Below are 22,614 nucleotides of genomic sequence, written 5' to 3' on the forward strand. Positions count from 1 at the left end.
ATCATTTAGCAAATTTCTACAGAAGCATTTTGGAATATGTCATATTATTAAACCGGTAGGAGAGAATGCCTATATGCTTGACCTTTTAGAAGATGACTACTTCGGGCTTAGCTTTCAACATCATTAATCTAATACCAAGCTTCGACAAACAAGAAGGGAATAAAGAGAGATATGATTTGCAGTTGACCAGAAGTTGAGACTATCCGGGTTTTTGGTCAAGCAGAAGGACAAGCTTGTGAGTTAGGGATAACACATTTAACAATTGAAGATCTACAGTGCTTAAATCCAGACTAGAATGAGGAATATAAAGTGTGCTGTTTGTTGAATCAAAGATCTTCCAAGCCCAGGGAAGCCAATATATTTGGGCCATGTCCCTTTCCACCAAGATTACTCCTAGACTGGTTAGAAAATGAGGTAACAACTGACCCAAAAGTGTCCAATGAACTCAAATTTTGTAAACCAGGTCAATAGTAGACATTAAGTTGCAATGTTAAAAGTTGTCTAGAAGATAACTTCACCAAGGTCATTAAAATGAAATTTGAATCTCAAATACTTTCATTGCATCCAGCATCAAGGAAGTTTCCAAAATATCTTGAATTGTATCAATTGGATCTTGCAATGGAAGTTTAACAGCCATTAGATCATTGTTAGATGGTAGAAACCATGCCTTCATATATATTTTGATTCCTCTCAACCATAGAGTCATGCAGCAACATTTAGGGTGTCGTCAGTTCAATTTGAGGGTGTAGGCATAATAGCCACCATCATATTGTTTTTTTATCCTCTAGGGTGCAAAATTAGTTCCAAAATTCTCATCTTTTAATATTTTGTGCCTTAGTTGGGGGATTTCCAGCAAGTTGTTCCGCTCTTCAAAGATTTTTGGTGGTTTCCAAGTATTGACATGACCTTTAGTAGTGAGGTAGTGCTGGTACTTGGAAAATAATCGATATTAGCTCTTAATTCCTTAAGCTCAATGTGGGAGAGCCGGCCATTGGGCTGGTCGAATGCCTATACCAGGCCTGGTCCATTGACTGGCCTGGCTCTCAGAAGGCCCAAACCTAATCGAGTGGGCTAGCATGAGCTCGCATGAGCTTATAGAAACAAAGTCCCGATGGAAGTCTCCATCTGTGGACAGCCAGTTTCTATAGAGGTGAAGCTAGGTTGACCCCAGTAGATTGTCTCATACCAACATAGTTGCTATCATCCACCGTGTTGAACTTCACCTCGGCTTTTGTCAAGCACCCATGAACCTCATCATTGACAATTCCCGTCATACCATCTTTGAACTGATTTTGATTCTAGCTCACGATCCACCAGTTGCTCAGATCGGAACCCCTCGGACTGTTAGACATTGCTACCTGGCTTCCCGTGTCGTTTATTGAATTGTTCGGCCATTAATTATCATTATTATTACAGTTTTCTAATTATTGATCAAATGGACAAGCAGCGTGGAGCAAGGATATTTCCATTTTGATCCCTAAATCAAGGTAAATCTCCAATTTTTCTATTTAATTAGTTACGTATAGGTAGGATCAAGAAATAGGAGATAAGGGTAACTTAGAAATCAGAAATTTTGAATTAGAAACTTAGCAATGATTAGTTAATTATTATTGCTAAGGATTGACCAAGGGCAAGTTATTTTATATTAACTTCTAATTGAATGTGTTGTGCACTAGTAGCACTATAGCTGCCTTGGGATGTAGTAAAAGTAAGAATCTCTAGACACAATCACTTGTATGTATGTATATTTATGCTTTGCATGATTTTGGTTATGCATGGATGATTATTGTTGATATGTCGCGCTGGTACTATTATTATGTTTTCCATATTATATGCATATTACCAAATATTGATGGCTTTTTGATGTAATGGATTATGGCATTTATTGCATGAATTTTGAAATGAATATAATATTATGTTATATTTACTTTGTATAAAAATATTTAATAATTTGATGGTTAAGAAAGAAGAGTTTGGACTATCCACATTAAACTATGGATAGCCTTGTCACAGGCAGGAACGTGGCATTCTAGATAGCTTTATCACAGGCAAAAACGTGACAATATAGACAACTCACCATGGGCAAAAACATGGCATTATCGATAGTTCCACCACCGATAGGAACATGGTACTTGAGCTTGCCACTTACAGGCTGGAGCATGGCCGTGATTAGCTCAAAGCCGAAAGGTAATTGTTAATAGATCTAGATCCTAATAGTGAGACATGGACCATAAGTCATGTGGTGAATTTATGATGATGTGTATTATATGCATATATAACGATTTAAATTATACTGGATGCTTGGTGTGGATGTGATGCACTAAATGAAAGATAGATTGCTTACTGACCCAATTTTTGAAAAGGATCACATGCTTTCAATCATATAGAGTATCAGGCTAGTGGCGTCATGGTTTGGTACTTCCTAAGATAGTTTACCTGCCATGGACTAAATGAACAATACATATTTTAGCATGAGCTTACATCCGGCTGCTTATTTTAGTCAACTGAGGCTTACCCTAATGATCACACCATTTTGCTTAGCAACTCGTGTGTTTGATTCTTTGATGGTATGCCACAATACAGTCAGTTTCTCTTCCTCACTCTCCAAAAACATCCAACTGCTTATTTTTCCAAAAAGGAAAATATATCACTCATTCAGCACAGAATAGGTCTAACTATCTCCATTACAAAAGGAGTATCTTGTTCACATCCAAACCTGTCCATTTTATAAGCCCGATATCAAATGAAGTCAAAGATCTGAACAGAAGTCAGCGGATGACAGGACACAAACCTTTAGCAGACACAAATGCTGATTTGCTATGATTAATGCATCAAAAATTTGAACAATTAAATCCTACTATGAAACACATAATATTTTCAAACAAAACTGTAAAAGTCATCCAATACCAATAGTGCCAGTATGCATCCAAAATGAAGGCGAAGAAACAACATTAAATGGATTGGATTACTTTGACACATCTTTCTAAGCACAATGTAGAAAAACAAGACCATATTTTATCATCCAATGACAGTACCAAGAAACAAGGATGGCGTGGCCCTTGTTTTTTTTTTTTTTAAGGATTTTGGTGGTTGGGGGGGGGGGGGGGGGGGGGGGGGGTGACGGCGGGGGATACAGGTGAACCTAGTTAAGGGTTTTTTAGGTCATACAGGCGAGATAAATAACTTGGTAGCTAAAGAGGAAGCCCCAGAACATTTTCATACCATGCTACAGAGCCAATGTAGATTCCTTAGAAATTAAAACCCTTAATAAATTTTCGAAGGATCAGTTCCAATAGATTTCAGAGAGAGAGAGAGAGGAGTTTGTTATGTGAACCTAGGTAAGGACAGATTCAAAGAGAATGTTCTTGTTATTTGACATCGTATAAGGGACATCCAAGCATCATAATAATCCTATCATTAGCACTAGTTCACTTGACCTACCATATCTCATAATTAGCCTCAGAAAGGAAAGAGGCAAGACAAGGTGAAACGCAGAAATTAGTTAATGGAGGTTTTGTGCGACCCTCAAGCTCACTTGCTGCCACATTTCTGTATGATTAGAAAAACTGACAGGTGCATATTATTGTAGAGATATGTCAGATTTGCAATATAAGATGTATTGGATAAAGACAAGTTGTTTCAACAATTTAGTCCACATTTTGAAAAAGAAAGAAACTTACTTTGACATTATATCCTTGCATACTGAGTACACAAGAGTCACATCAGGGGCGGCCCAAGCCTTAGGCGACCTAGGCGGTTGCCCAAGGCCTCGGCTCGAAGGAAGGCCCCTGCCAGACCGGCAGACGCCGCAGACCACGACTCTTAGTCCTAGCCTCCCAGCTCCCACACCCACAGTCCCACTCCTAGCTCAGGGGCGGCCCAAGCCTTAGGCGACCGCCTAGGCCCCGGCTCGAAGTTAAAACTATAATAATTAAAAAGATTAAAAAAGTAAAATACTTTTTTGTAATACTTGATTGCACTCCTGATGCAAGCCATCAAGAACAAATGACTCTAGTTTTAAGATGTGTAGATACTTCAACAAGTCCAGTAAAAATAGAAGAATATTTTTTAAAATTTTTAGAAGTAGATGATACCTCTAGAAAAGGCCTTTTTAGTGCACTTATAAATATAAGAGAAAAATATAAACTTGAGGTTAATGATATAAGAGGACAAGGGTATGACAACCGGGTCTAATATGAAAGGAAAACATCAAGGTGTACAAAGAAGATTATTAGATATAAATCCTAGAGCGTTTTACACACCATGTGGATGTCATAACTTAAATTTAGTATTATATGATACTGTTAACTCATGTCCTAAGGCTATATCTTTTTTTGGAGTAATACAACGAATTTATACCTTATTTTCTTCTTCTACAAAACGATGGAAAATTTTACAAGATAATGTATCTACATTAACTCTTAAACCTTTGTCACAAACACGTTGAAAAAGTCGTATTGAAAGTGTGAAAGCAATTAAACATCAAGCTCCTAAAATAAGAGATGCCTTAGTTCAATAAGCGGAAACTAGTGAAGATCCTAAAATAAAGAGTGAAGCCATATGCTTAGCTACATATGAGATTGAAAATTTTGAATTCTTATTAGGCATGAATATTTGGTACGTATATTGTTTGCTGTTAACTCAGTTAGTAAGAACTTACAATCTGAAGACATGCATATTGATGTTGCTATAGATCAATTAAAAGGTCTTCTTTTTTATTTGAAAAGTTATAGAAAAAATGGATTTATGAATGCTTTGACTTCATCTAAAGAAATTGCAAATGAAATGGAAATAGAACCTACATTTCGTGAAAAACGTGTGATCCGTAGAAAAAAACAATTTGATGAAAATACTGATGATGAGACAACAAGATCAGCTGAAGAATCTTTTAGAATTGATTACTTTTTATATATAGTAGATCAAGCTATTTCTTCTGTTGCTGGTGGTCCAAACCGAGAACGATTGGCACAGCGGTGTGAACGGGGTTCCGTTTGAGTTGCCTTGGTTGGTGTTGATTGCGCTCCACCTTCCACCGGGAAACCTGCAAGCAAGCCTCGCACCACCACTGGGGTAGTGGGGGCCCTCCGACGATCAAGTCAGAGGAGATTGGAGGAGAAGGAGAGATAATAGTAGCAAGTAAGAGAATGCACTGGAAGTTCCTGCTTACCCCCCCCTCCTCCCCCCAGCTGCATATATACCAGGCTGGGGGGTCTTTCAGGGGGGTTCGTCATCGTGGGGCACGATGGAGCTGCCACTGACACGGCCGTTACAGGGCGTCGTGGGGCAGCGCTGGGTACGGCCATGACAGGGCGTAGTAGAGCTCCGCCTTGTATGGCTGTTACAGGGGATCGTGGAGCAGCGCCAGATACAACCGTTGCAGGGAGTAGTGGAGCAGGAGGCTGCGGCGTGCCTCTGGGGAATAGCCTGTCGTTGTCGAGAGATGTCCGACTCGGGGTCGGGCTGCGGAGACGAAGATGTCCGACTCGGGGTCGGATTGCTGGATCAAGGGGCAGCTGACTCGGGGTCGGGCTGCGGAGCCGAAGATGTCCGACTCGGGGTCGGATTGCTGGATCAAGGGGCTGCCGACTCGGGGTCGGGCTGCGGAGCCGAAGATGTCCGACTCGGGGTCGGATTGCTGGATCAAGGGGCTGCCGTAGTCTTCCTGGGCGCGCGTGCCGGTCACGTGGGGCATGGTGGCTAAGTTCCCCCGTAACAGTAGCCCCCCACTTCCGAGCCCGGAACCAGAAGGGGAACGGGTGAAGGGAGTGATGCTTCGAGATTGCCGCCATCCCTCGGAGAGGCGCGCGCGCTTCGAGCTCCCTGCCTTCTTTATGGCGTATGGCGGTTGTTGCTGACCTGGCAGTCTGAGGATTTCGGCGGACATCCTTCCTTAATGGCGTCGATTCGCCTTTGGGGCGCGAGCGACCCTTCGGCAGCCAGGCGTCCGAAGGTTAGGCCTCAGGAACTTCTTCCGGCGCTAAGCCAGGCATCCGAGGGTTAGGCCTCAGGAACTTCTTTCGGCGCTAAGCCAGGCATCCGAGGGTTAGGCCTCAGGAACTTTTTTCGGCGCTAGGCCAGGCATCCGAGGGTTAGGCCTCAGGAACTTCTTCCGGCGCTAGGCCAGGCATCCGAGGGTTAGGCCTCAGGAACTTCTTCCGGCGCTAAGCCAGGCATCCGAGGGTTAGGCCTCAGGAAATTCTTCTGGCGCTAGGCCAGGCATCCGAGGGTTAGGCCTCAGGGAATTCTTCCGGCGCTAAGCTAGGCATCCGAGGGTTAGGCCTCAGGAACTTCTTCCGGCGCTAAGCCAGGCATCCGAGGGTTAGGCCTCAGAAAATTCTTCTGGCGCTATGCCAGGCATCCGAGGGTTAGGCCTCAGGGAATTCTTCCGGCGCTATGCCAGGCATCCGAGGGTTAGGCCTCAGGAATTCTTTCCGGCGCTAAGCCAGGCATCCGAGGGTTAGGCCTCAGGAACTTTTTCCGGCGCTAAGCCAGGCATCCGAGGGTTAGGCCTCAGGAACTTCTTCCGGCGCTAAGCCAGGCATCCGAGGGTTAGGCCTCAGGAACTTCTTCCGGCGCTAAGCCAGGCATCCGAGGGTTAGGCCTCAGGAAATTCCGCTCGTTGGTCGGCCAAGGCTGGCGCAAGCCGAGGCGACCGGTCGGGGCTTCAGGCTAGTTTGCTCCCGGGATGATCATCGGGTTAGCCTGGCATCCGAGGGCCAAGCCTCGGGAGATTCCGCTCGTTGGTCGGCCAAGGCTGGCGCAAGCCGAGGCGACCGGTCGGGGCTTCAGGCTAGTCTGCTCCCGGGATGATCATCGGGTTAGCCTGGCATCCGAGGGCCGAGCCTCGGGAGATTCCGCTTGTTGGTCGGCCAAGGCTGGCGCAAGCCGAGGCGACCGGTCGGGGCTTCAGGCTAGTCTGCTCCGGGATGACCATCGGGTTAGCCTGGCATCCGAGGGCCGAGCCTCGGGAGATTCCGCTCGTTGGTCGGCCAAGGCTGGCGCAAGCCGAGGCGACCGGTCGGGGCTTCAGGCTAGTCTGCTCCCGGGATGATCATCGGGTTAGCCTGGCATCCGAGGGCCGAGCCTCGGGAAATTCCGCTCGTTGGTCGGCCAAGGCTGGCGCAAGCCGAGGCGACCGGTCGGGGCTTCAGGCTAGTCTGCTCCCGGGATGATCATCGGGTTAGCCTGGCATCCGAGGGCCGAGCCTCGGGAAATTCCGCTCGTTGGTCGGCCAAGGCTGGCGCAAGCCGAGGCGACCGGTCGGGGCTTCAGGCTAGTCTGCTCCCGGGATGATCATCGGGTTAGCCTGGCATCCGAGGGCCGAGCCTCGGGAAATTCCGCTCGTTGGTCGGCCAAGGCTGGCGCAAGCCGAGGCGACCGGTCGGGGCTTCTGGCTAGTCTGCTCCCGGGATGATCATCGGGTTAGCCTGGCATCCGAGGGCCGAGCCTCGGGAAATTCCGCTCGCTGGTCGTGCGCCTGTCGCTTGCCGCCCGACGGGATTTCTCCGTGGCCAGCTGCGATCGTGTTTCTCCTCCTCTCCAAGCGTCGCCTGGGGAACACCAGATGGGCATTAAATGCTAATTGAGGGGTTACCTGGGAAATCGGATCGCCAGTTGCTGCTTGCGAGGAGTGTCAGTTAAGCGGCCGCGATACGCGCGTTCTTCGAGGCGGATGCGGCCTGGGCGCGAGCGGAGATATGTGGACCTAGGGGTACAGGCCACCCGGAGTGTCCTGCACAAAGAATGCGATTAAGGAGAATAACGCTTAGAAAATCGCGGGAAGATACGCCTCGAGAGCCGGATCGGCTCCGGATTCAATGCGCCCGCATTTATTGGAGCCACCCGCATCGGAACGACCGGGGGGCCGCAGTTTGGCTATAAATATAGGTGCAGGTGCGATGGAGCCTGCCAAGCCGGAGCTGTTCAGGTTGCCATGGATCGTGGGCCTCCTCTCCGGCGCATGGTTGAGAGACCCCTACCGAAGGAACGGGAGGCGCGCCCTTCGCGACTTCCGCCAACTAGCCGTTTCATCTGGGATCAACAAGGAGGTTCTCCCCGGCGGAACTCCGCTCTAGGCGTTTCATCCGGGATCACGTCTCCCCTCCTTGAAGTTCGGCCTCCCGATTGAGCTCCGCACCAGGCGCTTGATCCGGGACCGCACCTCCATATGCTCTTCTCCCTTGTATTCCTTCTCTCCCCTAACACTGGGGAGGACCGGAATATCCCTTGGAGGTGGCGTTCCCCTGGAGGCAGCGGGAGCTTCTTCTGCGGCGGCTCCTCGTCTTTTTCGTGAGGCGTGGATGGCGCCTCTGGGTAGGAGCAGTGTGGACTTCTCCTTCGTCCACTTCTTCTTCATCCGCGCTGGCTCTTCGTCTTTTTCGTGAGACGTCGATGGCGCCTCCGGTTGGAAGCACCCACTTCCGGTGGGATTGCAGCCGCTTCGGATGGAGGTTTCGGGATCCCAGATCTCCAGCTCCTCGGAGTCTCCACCTCTTCTTTACTTTCTTTACACCCTAATTCCCCTCTGGGAATTCCTTGTAATCACACGAGCACGCCGTTGTAACCAGAAATTATTGAAATGAAAAGTGTTATACATTTTTGAACTGTCTTTCTGGCATTGTCGTTCTACTGGTAATACATCCGCAGGTTAGCGGAATTCCAGCTCCTTGGAATTTTTCGACCATCTAGGGCCTCTAACTGGTAGGAGCCAGGTCGGTTTACCCAGCGAACCCTATACGGGCCTTCCCAATTTGGCGCTAGCTTCCCACCTTCCGCAGGTTGAGATGCTTTAGCTAGCCTTACCACCAGGTCTCCGATTCTGAAAAGCTTCGGTCGGACCTTGGAGTTGTAATATCGGGCCACCCTCCGCTGATACATCGCCATCCGAACCTGCGCCATTTTCCTCGCTTCTTCCAAGAGATCCAGATTCCCTCGGAGTTGCTCCGAATTGGCCTCGGGTCGGTGTGCGGCCACCCGAGGTGAGGGGAGTCCGAGCTCCACGGGGACAACGGCTTCCATGCCATAGGTTAGGCTGAAAGGCGTCTCCCCGGTAGGGGTCCGATGCGTGGTCCGATACGCCCAAAGGACATTCTCGAGTTCTTCGACCCAAGCTTGCCCCGTCCGACCGATTCGCGCTTTGATTCCTTGGAGGATTGTCCGATTTGTGACCTCGGCCTCGCCGTTGGTTTGGGGATGCGACACAGATGTGAACCGATGCTCGATCCCGAACTCCTCGCAGAAGTCACGGAAATGCTTGTTGTCGAACTGTCGACCATTATCCGAGATGAGGACCCGAGGTACCCCAAATCGGACAATGATGTTCTTCTTCACGAACTTCCGGACTTGCGCCTCCGTGATAGTGGCCAGCGGCTCTGCCTCCACCCACTTGGTGAAGTAGTCGATTGCAACAATCAAAAATTTCCGCTGAGCTGAAGCGACGGGGAATGGTCCGAGGATATCCATTCCCCACTGGGCGAAGGGCCAGGGTGCAGTGATTGGTGCCAAGGGGACAGAAGGGACTCTCTGGACGCTGGCGTGGCGCTGGCAGGCATCGCATTTCCGTACATGATCCTTTGAGTCCTCCAACAGGGTAGGCCAATAATAGCCTTGCCTCATGATCTTGTGCGCCAAGGACCTAGCCCCCAAGTGTGATCCGCAAACACCTTCGTGGACTTCGCCGAGGACGTAGGCCGCTTCCGAGGGGCGGAGGCACTTTAAGAGGGGGGCGGTGAACGAGGTCCGATACAGCCTCCCTTCATAGAATACGTAGTGGGCGGACTTCATAACAAGTCGCCGAGCTTGATCTTCGTCTTCAGGGAGGATCCCTTCGGCGAGGTAGGTGACAAGCGGGTCCATCCAAGACGGCTCCGGATCAATCGCCATCACCGCTCCAGCCTCGCCGATGCTCGGGGCATCCAGGGTCTCCAGGTAGATCGCCCTCGACAAGTTGTGCGCGTCTGCGCCCACTAAGCGGGACAACCTGTCGGCCCTGGCATTTTCACTTCTTGGGACCTGCTGGATGTCGACACTGCCGAGGTCGGGAATGAGTGCTTGCACCTTCCGGACGTAATTCTGCATGGTCGGGTTCCGGGCCTCGAACTCCCCACGGACCTGCCCGACCACCAGCTGGGAGTCGGTGAAGACCTTCAGGCGCCGGATGCCGAGCTCCTTGGTGAGTTTGAGTCCCGTGACTAGGGCCTCGTACTCCGCCTCGTTGTTGGTCACTGAAAATCCGAACCTCAAGGCATACTTGGCTATCACTCCATCTGGACTGGTAAGGACCAGCCCGGCCCCTCCACCTTCGGGGTTCGACGACCCATCGATGTGAAGCGTCCAAATCGGGAGGTCGAGGCTGGGTGTTTCCGGCGACCTAGGTTCCGCCTCCTGCACCGTGCACTCAGCGAGGAAATCCGCGAGCGCCTGGGCTTTGATGGCGGGTCGGGGCCGGTAGCGGATGTCGAACTCACCAAGTTCTACTGCCCACTTCACCAGCCGTCCCGCATTCTCAGAATTGCTGAGGATCTGCCGCAGCGGTTGATCGGTCAAGAGGGTGACAGAATGGGCCTGGAAATAGGGACGAAGCCTCCTGGTCGCGGTCAGCAGCGCGAAGGCGATCTTTTCAGCCTTCGTATACCGCGTCTCGGCATCCCGTATGACCCGGCTGATGTAGTACACAGGCTTCTGGAGCTTTGCCTCTTCCCGAACCAGTACCGCACTGACTGCGGTTGGGGAGACCGCCAGATAGAGGTAGAGCATCTCCCCTTCTTGCGGCTTGGACAGCAGGGGAGGAGACGCCAAGTATTCCTTGAGCTGGTCGAATGCTGCTTGACATTCGGCCGTCTAGAGGAAGTTTTTCGGGCGTTTCAACACCTTGAAGAAAGGTTGGCAGCGTTCGGCCGAATTTGCCACAAATCGTCCGAGCGCGGCGACCCTCTCAGCGAGCTCCTGAACCTCCTTCACTTTGGTCGGAGGGGACATATCTTGGATGGCCTTGATTTTGTCCGGGTTGGCTTCGATCCCCCGCTGGTTGACAATGAAACCGAGGAACCTCCCGGCCGAAGCGCCAAAGGCGCACTTCGCTGGGTTCAGCTTCATGCGAAACTTCCGCAGGGTGGCAAAAGTCTCCTCCAGATCCGCGATGTGCTGGTCTGCATGGCGGCTCTTCACCAGCATATCGTCCACGTACACCTCCATGTTCCGGCCGATTTGCTCTTTGAAGATTTTGTTGACGAGGCGCTGGTAAGTGGCGCCAGCGTTCTTCAGACCGAAGGGCATTTCCTTGTAACAGTACAGCCCCCGGTCTGTTATAAAGGCAGTTTTCTCCTCGTTCTGTGGAGCCATCATTATCTGGTTGTAGCCGGAGAAGGCGTCCATGAAAGACAGCAGCTGATATCCGGAAGTCGCGTCGACCAGTTGGTCTATCCGCGGAAGCGGAAAGCTATCCTTGGGGCATGCCTTGTTCAGGTCGGTGTAGTCGACGCACATCCTCCACTTTCCGCTCGCCTTCCGGACAAGTACGACATTTGCCAGCCATTCGGGGTAGCTGACCTCCCTTATGAATCCTGCCTCCAAGAGCTTGTCTACCTCCTGGTCGACCACTCGGATCCGATCCGGGGCACAGTGTCTCTTCTTCTGTTTTACCGGTCGGTGGGTCGGGTCGACGTTGAGGGCGTGAGAAATGACCTCCGGGTCGATCCCAGGTACATCGGCCGCCGACCAGGCAAACACATCGACATTGGCTCGGAGGAATTCCACCAACCGGGCCCGAGCTCCCAGGTCGAGATTGGCGCCGACCCGGATCGTCCTGTCCGGGCGACCTTCCTCGAGGGGAACTTCGATCACACCCTCGGCCGGCTCCCCGTGCCGCAAGGCCACCTCGTCTCTGGCGTCGAGGGACTCGACGCTTAAGGCTTCTACGGGCTTCTTCCCTTTGAGAGTTGCTAGGAAACATTGCCTTGCGGTCGGTTGGTCACCTCGGACCTCTCCAATCCCGGCCGCCGTGGGGAACCGCATGAGCAAGTGGTACGTAGAGACCACCGCGCGAAGGGCGTTCAGTCCGGGTCGTCCGAGGATAGCGTTGTAGGCCGAGGGAACACGGACGACCAAGAATCCGAGCCGCACCGTGGCTTCTGCGGGTGCAACGCCCGCAGTCACAGGCAGCTCAACGACACCTTCGGCCGAGATAGCGTCACCAGTGAATCCTATGAGGGGGGTGGATGTTTTGTGCAACAATTGTCTGGACAAGCTCATCTTTTGGAAGGCCTCGTAAAACAAAATATCAGCTGAGCTTCCACTATCCACAAGAACACGCCTTACATCATAGTTTGCCATAGTGAGGGAGATCACCATGGCGTCATCGTGGGGGGTCTGAACCCCCTTTCCATCTTCATCACAAAAAGTGATTACATTACCGACCCTCTGCCTCTTCGCGACGGCTGCCCCTGACGCTTCAGTCGAGCCCCCTGCGTTCCTCTCGGGCCGGGGGCAGCCCCCAGTGATAGTGTGGATCACGCCCGCGACGGGTCGATTCTGCTCCCGAGGCTCCTGAGGGGCCGGGTCGGCCGGACGCGAGTCTGCGGGGGGACGTCGGTCGTTCACATATCGACCGAGACGCCCTCGGCGGATGAGAGCCTCGATCTCGTCCCGAAGCTGGAAGCAGTCTTCGGTGTCGTGGCCGTGGTCCCGGTGGTACTCACAGTACGCCCGAGAGGGCCTCCTCCCAGGAATCTTCTTCATCTGTCTCGGGACCGGGAGGTCCTCCCGCCCCTTGATTTCCATGAGGATCTGGGCCCGGGGAGTCAGGAGAGGAGTGTACCGGTTGAAACGTCGGGGCGGAGAACGAGGGCGTAGGGCGCCGTGGTTCCTCGCCGGCGACAGGCTTCTGCGCCGACGTTGAGGCGTCGGGCTCCTCCTCTGGCGTGCCTCTTTTCGCCTTTTCTTCCCGAGCTTTGGAGGGATCTCGGCGGCCTCCTTGCTCCGGTGGGCGGCCGCCTCCTCGGCGTCCGCATACTGGTTCGCCCGGGACAACAGCTCCGGGAAGCTCCGCGGCAGGCGTTTGTCCAGGGAGAAGGTGAGTCTGCCCTTTCGGAAGCCATGCTTCAGGGCTAAAAGAGCCACCTCCTGGCTCAGGTTCCGGACTTCCAGCGTAGCCTTGTTGAAGCGGGTAAGATAATCCCGCAAGCTTTCTCCCTCGTTTTGCCGGACATCAAAGAGGGAGTCGGAGACCAGTCGCCGCCGGCTACTGACGGCGAAATGGGTGATGAAGAGGCGAGTAAACTGGTCGAAGGACTGGATTGAGTTAGCCTCCAAGCCGACGAACCACGCCCTTGCCGGGCCACGGAGGGTCGCCGGGAAGGCCTTGCAGAGGAGAGGATCTGATGCTCCGTGGAGGAGCATAAGGGTCCTGAAACTCTCGACGTGATCCCGCGGGTCCGCCGCCCCGTCATAGGGCTCGATCGCCGGCATTTTAAACCCCGGCGGATTCGGGGTCCGCAGGATCCTCGAGGCAAGCGCCGGCTGGGAGGAGATCTCCAAGTCGGCGAAGGGATCTTTGGAGTGGCCCTTCAGGACCTGGAGTTGTCGGTGGAGATCGTCCACCCGCCGGTCCAGGGAGCGCGACCGATGGGTGGGAGACAAGGAGCACCGAGAGGGGGACCGACTGGAGCGCGGGTTCCTTGAGGACTGGGGGGTCTGGGAACGCGCCCGGGCCCGCCTGTCGTACCCCGCGCAGCTCCGATGGGAAGGTCCCGGCAGAATGGACCGTGCTCGAGAATCTTCCTCGCGCCGGCGCTCCTCCCCATGGGAGAGGAAGGAGCGCGGGTTGAGGAGGACAGGTGAGCGCTCAGGGAGCAGCGGCTCCTGGGCCCGCTGCGGCGCCCGAGACATCACACCCTGCAGGTTCTGCACTGCCTCCACGAGGGTGCGAACCTGCTGGGCTAACTGGTCGAACTGAGCGGCTTCGACCATCTGAATGGGAGGTGGAGCGGTGGAGTGTTGCTGAGAATGTGTTGGAGACGCAGCGGCCTCCCGGCCGGAGGCGCGAGAGGCCCCGCGACCGGAGGCATTGGAAGCTCCACGACCACCTCGCCGTGCCATTACGATCGCTCTGAGATTCGGCCCTTCCTCTAGCGCCAACTGTTGCTGGTGGTCCAAACCGAGAACGATTGGCACAGCGGTGTGAACGGGGTTCCGTTTGAGTTGCCTTGGTTGGTGTTGATTGCGCTCCACCTTCCACCGAGAAACCTGCAAGCAAGCCTCGCACCACCACTGGGGTAGTGGGGGCCCTCCGACGATCAAGTCAGAGGAGATTGGAGGAGAAGGAGAGATAATAGTAGCAAGTAAGAGAATGCACTGGAAGTTCCTGCTTACCCCCCCTCCTCCCCCCAGCTGCATATATACCAGGCTGGGGGGTCTTTCAGGGGGGTTCGTCATCGTGGGGCACGATGGAGCTGCCACTGACACGGCCGTTACAGGGCGTCGTGGGGCAGCGCTGGGTACGGCCATGACAGGGCGTAGTGGAGCTCCGCCTTGTACGGCTGTTACAGGGGATCGTGGAGCAGCGCCAGATACAACCATTGCAGGGAGTAGTGGAGCAGGAGGCTGTGGCGTGCCTCTGGGGAATAGCCTGTCGTTGTCGAGAGATGTCCGACTCGGGGTCGGGCTGCGGAGACGAAGATGTCCGACTCGGGGTCGGATTGCTGGATCAAGGGGCAGCCGACTCGGGGTCGGGCTGCGGAGCCGAAGATGTCCGACTCGGGGTCGGATTGCTGGATCAAGGGGCTGCCGTAGTCTTCCTGGGCGCGCGTGCCGGTCACGTGGGGCATGGTGGCTAAGTTCCCCCGTAACATCTTCAATTCAAAATAGGTTTGAACAATTCACCATATATGAAGATGTTTTTGGTTTTTTGTTTAATTTTAGAAAGTTAAAATCTTTGAATGAAGAGAATTTGAAAAAGTGTTGCCTTAATCTTGAAAACTTTTTAAAGCACGGTGAATATTCTGATATTGATGGTCTTGATCTGTTTTCGAAGTTAAACATTTTAAAAGAAGTTTTACAAATAGAAACTAGTACCCCTATTGATACTTTAAGTTTTATTAAAAAATAGATTCTTTTCCAAATGCATGCATTGCTTACAGGATATTGTTAACAATACCTGTAACAGTTGCTTCTGCTGAAAGAAGTTTTTCAAAATTAAAGTTGATAAAATCTTATTTGCGGTCAACTATGTCCCAAGAAAGATTAAATGGATTAGCTATATTATCGATTGAAAATAGTATTTTAATAAATCTTGAGTACAAAAATTTGATTAGTAATTTTGCATCTCAAAAAGCTAGACGGATTATTTTTAAATAAATTTTTAAAGTATTTTACACTTATTAAAAATTTATTATTATTATTATTATTATTTTTAAAAAGGCCTCTCTTAGTAAGTTCGCCTTAGGCCCCCAAATACATTGGGCCGCCCCTGTCCTAGCTACAGCCTACAGTGTACGTAGAGCTTCTACAAGACGCCTGAGGCAGGGCCGTAGGAGCCAACGGCTACCTCGACAAGACGCCTGAGCTACTGAGGGTGTCTCGCCGCGACGCCATCCTGTGACTGGTGACTCCCGTCCCAATCCCATCGGCCATCGCCCATCATCCTTTTCTTTAAAATCCTCATCATCCTCCTCCACAGCTCCACTCCTCCTCAATCCTCTTTTGCAGCTGAGCTCCTCTTCTACTGCTCTTAGTGCTCTACATGCTGCAAGTCTGCAACATCGGCCCAAGCCTTTAAAGTTTAAAATCCTCTTCGCCGGCGAGGTCGTCTCCTCCGCCTCCCCGCCCCGCCTCCTCGGCATCCCGCGAGGCCGCGACCTCCTCGCCTCCCTCCCGGCTGCCTGCAAGTCTTCACCGCACTAGAGAGCCGGCGAGGTCGTCTCCTCTGCCTCCCCAGCGTCCCCGCCTCCCCGGCATCCCGCGACCTCCTCACCTCCCTCTCGGCTCTCGTCCGGCCGTCCCCTGACTCACGTCTGTGAGATTGCGATGGTGCGACCCCATCTTTTTGATTTCTTTATGTCAGGTGATCAGGTCGTCATTCGTCAACCCGCTGGCTGCTGCATTTGAGTTGTAACTTGTAAGTCTCTCTCTGGCTTAAAGATGTTTGATGAAATGCCTAAACCAGTAAACTATATGTTATTTCTTTCTGTTTTTTAGGCAAAGGATGGGAAAGTCCATTGGATTCATTGCATTTATGATTTATATAAGAATATGAGATGAAGAATGATAGAAAAGGAAAGAAAAACAAGTTAAAATCAAAGCTGGTTGATGTCTAAGCATGATGGTTTAATTTTTTGGTTTGCTTGAAGAACTTCAAAGCTGCATTTTGGTTGCACAACATTTTGAGATTCAGGATGGTAGATGTCAACAGTCAACCCAAGCACAACCAAGATCATAGGTTGGGCTCCACATAATTAACAGTTTACCTTGCATCATAATGTGGTAAATGGTAATATAGGTATACGATATAGATCAGTTCACCTGAGGGTCTGGAAACCAGTAGTCAGGTGAATCACACGGTATTGTCGCATGTGGGATCATGGTTTATCCATGAGGTAATATGGTTAATGGTTCTACATGGAAGTTGAAGCCACACCAATTTCCACATGAATTTCTGATTGAATGGGCTCAGGTGCTGTTATACTAGAATAGTTTGATCCCCTTTTTATTCCAATAAAACTTCCTTCACTATTTTTTGTTTCTAAAGAAACATACTTTTTTAATTTATAATCTCCTGCTTCTAATTCCTCTAATTTTGTTACAATTCCTATAATTTTATTACAATTTTTCTCTTTTAATTTTGATTGTTGGTTTCATCTTACCGTTTTTGAATAGTTTGCATCTTGGGCGTTCTTGAATCTCGACGGTTGCGTCTTCGGTCTCTTCTTCAACTCCACCCATCAGTCTCCGACACCGCTTGTCGGAGCTTGAGTTCGTTTTTCTTGACATTATCAAATTTTATCATTTTCGACTCTTTTATATTTTGCTTTGTTTATAGTGATTGTCTTAATTGCTTTGATTGATAATATAGTTTTTAGATTCAAATGTCTAATAGAAAATATGAATGTGGATATGAAAAACTCAAAAAGAAAAGAAAAATCGAAAAACTCGTTCAATCTCAAAAAGGAGCTTTAGATAGATTTGTTGTCACAAACAAACAAAACACCACATCAAGTTTAACTCAGGAATTAGCAACAGAATAAGCACCCGAAATAGAGCTAGAAGATGACATGAAAAGAATGAAACAAAATGAGATTGACCCCCATATTCATGGTGAAGAACACAATGAGATATTAGAAGGAGATAGAATAAATAAGGATAGTGTAGAGCTTAATGAAACTAGTTCTATTTCTACAAATATATACGATCCTGGTCAATGGAAACAAATCGATACAAAGTTGAGAGATCTATTAGTGGAAAGAGGTCCAATTAGAGATTATGATCTTCATTTTCCTAGGGATGAAAATAATAGACACTTCTCTATGCTACATTATATTTGTAAATTACCTAATGGTGAAAAACTTGATAGAAAATGGTTAGTTTATTCGAAGGATTTGGATAGGATATATTGCTTTCGTTGTAAATTATTTGATTCAACACCTAACACGAGTTACTTAGTCAATGAAGGAACTAGGAATTGGAAAAATCTAGGTGTTATACTCAAAAGTCATGAAATAACTAGTGAACATATTACTAGCATGAATAAGTGGATTAATTTAGAAGTGAGATTGTTGAAAAATAAGACAATCGACAAAAGTCTCCAAGAACAAATAAACCAAGAGAAAGATCATTGGAAAAAAGTATTATTGAGAATTCTTGCTATCGTAAAAAATCTCGCAAAAAATAATTTAGCATTTCGGAAAAAGAATGAAAAGATCTATCAAAACAATAATGGAAATTTTTTAAGTTTTCTTGAAATGATTGCAGAATTTGATCCAGTAATGCAAGAACATGTTCGACGCGTTCAACATGGTGAAATTCACAATCATTATTTAGGTCATAAGATTTAAAATGAATTGATTCAAATGTTAACATCTGAAGTTAAAACTATAATAATTAAAAAGATTAAAGAAGTAAAATACTTTTCCGTAATACTTGATTGCACTCCTGATGCAAGCCATCAAGAACAAATGACTCTAGTTTTAAGATGTGTAGATACTTCAACAAGTCCAGTAAAAATAGAAGAATATTTTTTAAAATTTTTAGAATTAGATGATACCTCTGGAAAAGGCCTTTTTGGTGCACTTATAAATATAAGAGAAAAATATAAACTTGAGATTAATAATATAAGAGGACAAGGGTATGACAACGGGTCTAATATGAAAGAAAAACATCAAGGTGTACAAAGAAGATTATTAGATATAAATCCTAGAGCGTTTTACACACCATGTGGATGTCATAACTTAAATTTAGTATTATGTGATACTGCTAACTCATGTCCTAAGGCTATATCTTTTTTTGGAGTAATATATGTTAGGAACCCGCCCATGCCGCAGAAAAATTTCAAAAATTTCAGATGCAGCGGAAGAGGCATGCGCGGGATCAACCGTTCATCGCATGAATGTTGTTTAAAACCGTTCGTAGATAGATAAGGATTAAAAATCTTTTTAAAAACATTAGAAGATTAGATCTTCACCTTGTGCAGGTAGATGATCACCGCAAACTGATGATCGTGGTTTTGGATGAAGATTCGCTTGAAGCCGTTCAAGTGCCCAGCCTCTACGGGTATCCACACGAAGCAGAAACCGATCCAAGCTTTCTATCTCCTCGGGGTGCTAGCTCCCTTGCAGAGATAACTTTGATGGCTGATGTCCTCCCTCTTAATCAACCCTTGATTGTCCTTGGGAGGAGGAGGAAGAAGAAGGAGAACTCAAGGAAGAAGAACACAGCCCCTGCAGCCTTCTTTCTTTTCCCTGCGTTGGAAGGAGGATGAGGGAGGAAGAGGGCCGCCAACACCTTCTTTATTTCTTCCTTGCTTGTGGCTGAAGATGGAGAAGGAGGAGAGGAAGGCCACGGCTGAAAGGAGGAGGGCTTACATTTTCTAGGGCGCCGGCCCCTTGCCTCCTTATAAAGCCATCTAGGGCTCCTACAATTTAGGACCCTTGACTTATTTCCTAAGAGGGGGCGCCGGCCCCTTCTCTTCATGCCGCACCAAGAAAAGGAGAGGGGCTCATGCCCCTCCTACTTGGTTAACCTAATCCTCCTCCAAGGAGGATTAGGTGTCCCTCTTATGGCTTAGTCCTAATCCAGTTAAGCTTAAGTCAAATCATGAATCAATTGGGTTCAATCTATGCTAGTCCTAATCCAATTAGAACTTGAATGAACCATGACTCAATTGAACCCTTCAATCCTAATCCAATTAGGAGTCATGTTGATCCATTAGATTAATGATTAATTAGGACTTAAGAAACCTTAATCCAATTAGGACTTATTTAATTTTGGTCCTAATCCAATTAGAACTCTAATTTGAATCTGAAGTCCTAATCCAATTAGGACTTCTAGGAATCCTATTCTAAGTAGGAATCCAAATTGAATTCAAAATCCTAATCTAATTAGGATTATAGGAATCCCACTCTAAGTAGGACTCCCAGTCCTAGTCCAAGTAGGATTCATAGTCCTAATCCAATTAGGACTCTAGGAATCCTTCTTCAAGTAGGATTCGTATTTTAAGTCCAACTAATCAATCCCCAGTGTTCCTTCTTCAATTGATTATCAATCGAATTGATTACTCGTGATTCATAATCACATTTCAACCATCGGATCGGTCAATACTTCTAGTGTGTGTGACCCCATAGGTTCTATTCTGACTGGTAGTGAGATATATTGTGATCTCTATCACAATATCATTGAAAACTCCTTTCAATGGGTTGGAACGATTCCAACTCAACTCATTAGGGTTTATCGATCATCGAGATATTCTTTGTGAGTCTCACCATCCACCAGTGACACCTAGCAGCATGTAGTGGCTACCCAGCAGAATAGAATGATGAACCTCTAGGTGCAGTTATTATGTGATACAGTCCTTCTATCGTGGATCCCTACAGGATGGAGGTCATGGATAACTCGTCAAACCCCTTCGTCTGTCATATGTCAAGATTTATTCGACTTAAGTTCGAGAGCGGAGAACTCTTTCTCCACTGTGCAATCTGCCCCGGCCGAGTTCTTACGAACTTAGTCTTATAAATCACATAGGATCTCTCCTTATCTATCAAGGTCGATAGATTCCTTATAGGTGCATACCCTACTCCTACAGTGAACCTACTGCAGCCAATCTACACTGCATGGACCCATATGGCTAGAGACCATGTATATGTGCAGTCAAACTACAATAACCTCACTGTGAGTAGCTGAAGCATCGCAGGTCAAAGGACCAGTCACACTACTGCAACATCAAGCAAGTCACTGACGAGTGGATAGACATCCAAGTGACTTCTTGTCTTGGTCACGCTCAGTACCCTTGTTCTCTTATAAGCACCTGCACTATTACTTCAGTGTCTCCACACCGTGGACTCGAGTCTCGTCCATCCATAGGGAAAGTAATGTGTGCACTGATCTCATCGGATCGATCACCATCCTCGTGATGATCCATCGATCAGGAGCGTTTAGAAATTAATCACTAATGATACATGGCTCAAATTCTCAACTCTTGAGAATATGCATCATCATCTTATTAATTCCTTGGACGATTCATAGACACAATAACAATATGAATGAAAAAGATGCCTTTCATTTATTCAATAATAAATAGTCAAGTACAAAATTATGTCCCTAGAATTAACAATGTGTCAGCCAGATTGGCTTCTAGGGCATACATCTAACAATCTCCCACTTGCACTAAAGCCAATTGGTCATATATCTTAGGCCCATCTTCTCAAGGTGGGCTTCAGTCTTTTGCTGACTCAGCTGCTTAGTGAATGAGTCTGCCACGTTGTCCGCGGAGTCTACTCTCTGCACCTCGACATACTTCTTCTCAACATAGTCGCGTATGAGGTGGAAGCGCCGCTCTATGTGCTTGGACTTCTGATGAGACCTTGGCTCCTTAGCAAGAGTTATAGCGCCATTATTATCGCAGTAGAGTGTTATGGCATCTGATGTCATCACGTCCAACTCTGCAATGAATTTTTTGAACCAGAAGCCTTCTTTAGTAGCTTCAGAGGCGGCGATGTATTCAGCTTCCATAGTAGAATCAGCAATGATCGGTTGTTTAGAACTTTTCCAATTCACCGTATCACCATTGCACAAGAACACATATCCAGATGTTGACTTCCTATCATCGACATCAGTCATGAAATCTGAATCTGTGTACCCTTCTACCTTTAACTCTGATGATCCTCCAAAGACCAAGAATAAATCTTTAGTTCTTCTCAAGTACTTAAGAATATTCTTTACAGCTGTCCAGTGTTCTTCACCTGGATTCGACTGATATCTACTTGTGACACTCACAGCAAGGGCTATATCAGGTTGTGTACATAGCATGGCATACATGAGGCTCCCTATTGCTGATGCATAGGGGATCTTGCTCATGCGTTGAATCTCTTCAGATGTGTTGGGGCACATCTTCTTTGAGAGATGAATTCCATGCCTTAGGGGTAAGAGACCCCTTTTAGAGTTTTCCATGCTGAACCTTTTCAGCACTTCCTCTATGTACATCTTCTGTGATAGGCCAAGCATCCTTTTAGATCTATCTCTATAGACCTTTATTCCCAAAATATAGGATGCTTCCCCAAGATATTTCATGGAGAACTCTTTTCACAACCAGAGCTTGACCGAGGTTAGCATGGAAATATCATTTCCTATCAGGAGGATGTCGTCCACGTATAGTACAAGAAATACAACAGCACTCCCACTAACCTTTTTGTAAACACACGGTTCCTCTTCGTTTTTGATGAAATCAAACATTTTGATTGCGTCATCGAAACAAGTGTTCCAACTCCGAGATGCTTGCTTTAGTCCATAGATGGACCTTTGCAGCTTGCAGACCTTGTGATCTCCATCACTGGAAGTGAAACCCAAAGGTTGTTCCATATAGATATCTTCATCAAGATATCCATTCAGGAAAGCAGTTTTCACATCAATCTGCCAGATTTCATAATCATGAAATGCTGCAATGGCAAGCAATGTTCGGATGGATTTCAGCATGGCTACAGGTGAAAAAGTCTCCTGATAGTCAATGCCTTCGCGTTGACTATACCCTTTCGCCACTAGTCTTGCTTTATAGGTCTCTACCTTTCTATCCGAACCTATCTTTCTTTTACAGATCCATTTGCATCCAATAGGTACAATACCTTCTGGTGGATCTACTAAGGTCCAGACTTAGTTGGAATGCATGGAGTCTAACTCTGACTTCATAGCTTCTAACCATTTCTCGGAATCGATATCAGATATCGCCTCGTCGTAGGTTTTGGGATCCTGTGTGTGATCCCTATCTCCCACTAAGAACATTTCCTCGGTATCCTCTTTTAGTATACCTAAGTATCTATCGGGAGGATGGGAGACCCTACTAGATATGCGAGGTGGTTGAGGGACATCGTGTACTGGCTCTGTATGAATGGGTTCGATAGGATCCATGACTCGTTGCTT

General features: G+C 48.2%; 1 protein-coding gene across 1 annotated transcript in view; it reads right to left on the reverse strand.

Moving 5' to 3' along the window:
• Positions 1-2,411: 2,411 nt before the first annotated feature.
• The window catches only part of LOC103697189 (putative glucan 1,3-alpha-glucosidase), a 100,241-nt gene continuing 80,038 nt past the window's right edge, over positions 2,412-22,614 (reverse strand). Inside the window, exon 13 of the mRNA XM_088711871.2 lies at positions 2,412-2,716. The gene's annotated coding sequence lies outside the window, so the exon portion shown is untranslated. The remainder of the gene's footprint in view (positions 2,717-22,614) is intronic.

This window comes from Phoenix dactylifera, chromosome 15 (genome assembly GCF_051530095.1).
Source record: "Phoenix dactylifera cultivar Ajwa chromosome 15, Ajwa_hap1_PhDact_Kaust_v1.1, whole genome shotgun sequence".
Lineage (NCBI taxonomy): Eukaryota > Viridiplantae > Streptophyta > Magnoliopsida > Arecales > Arecaceae > Phoenix > Phoenix dactylifera.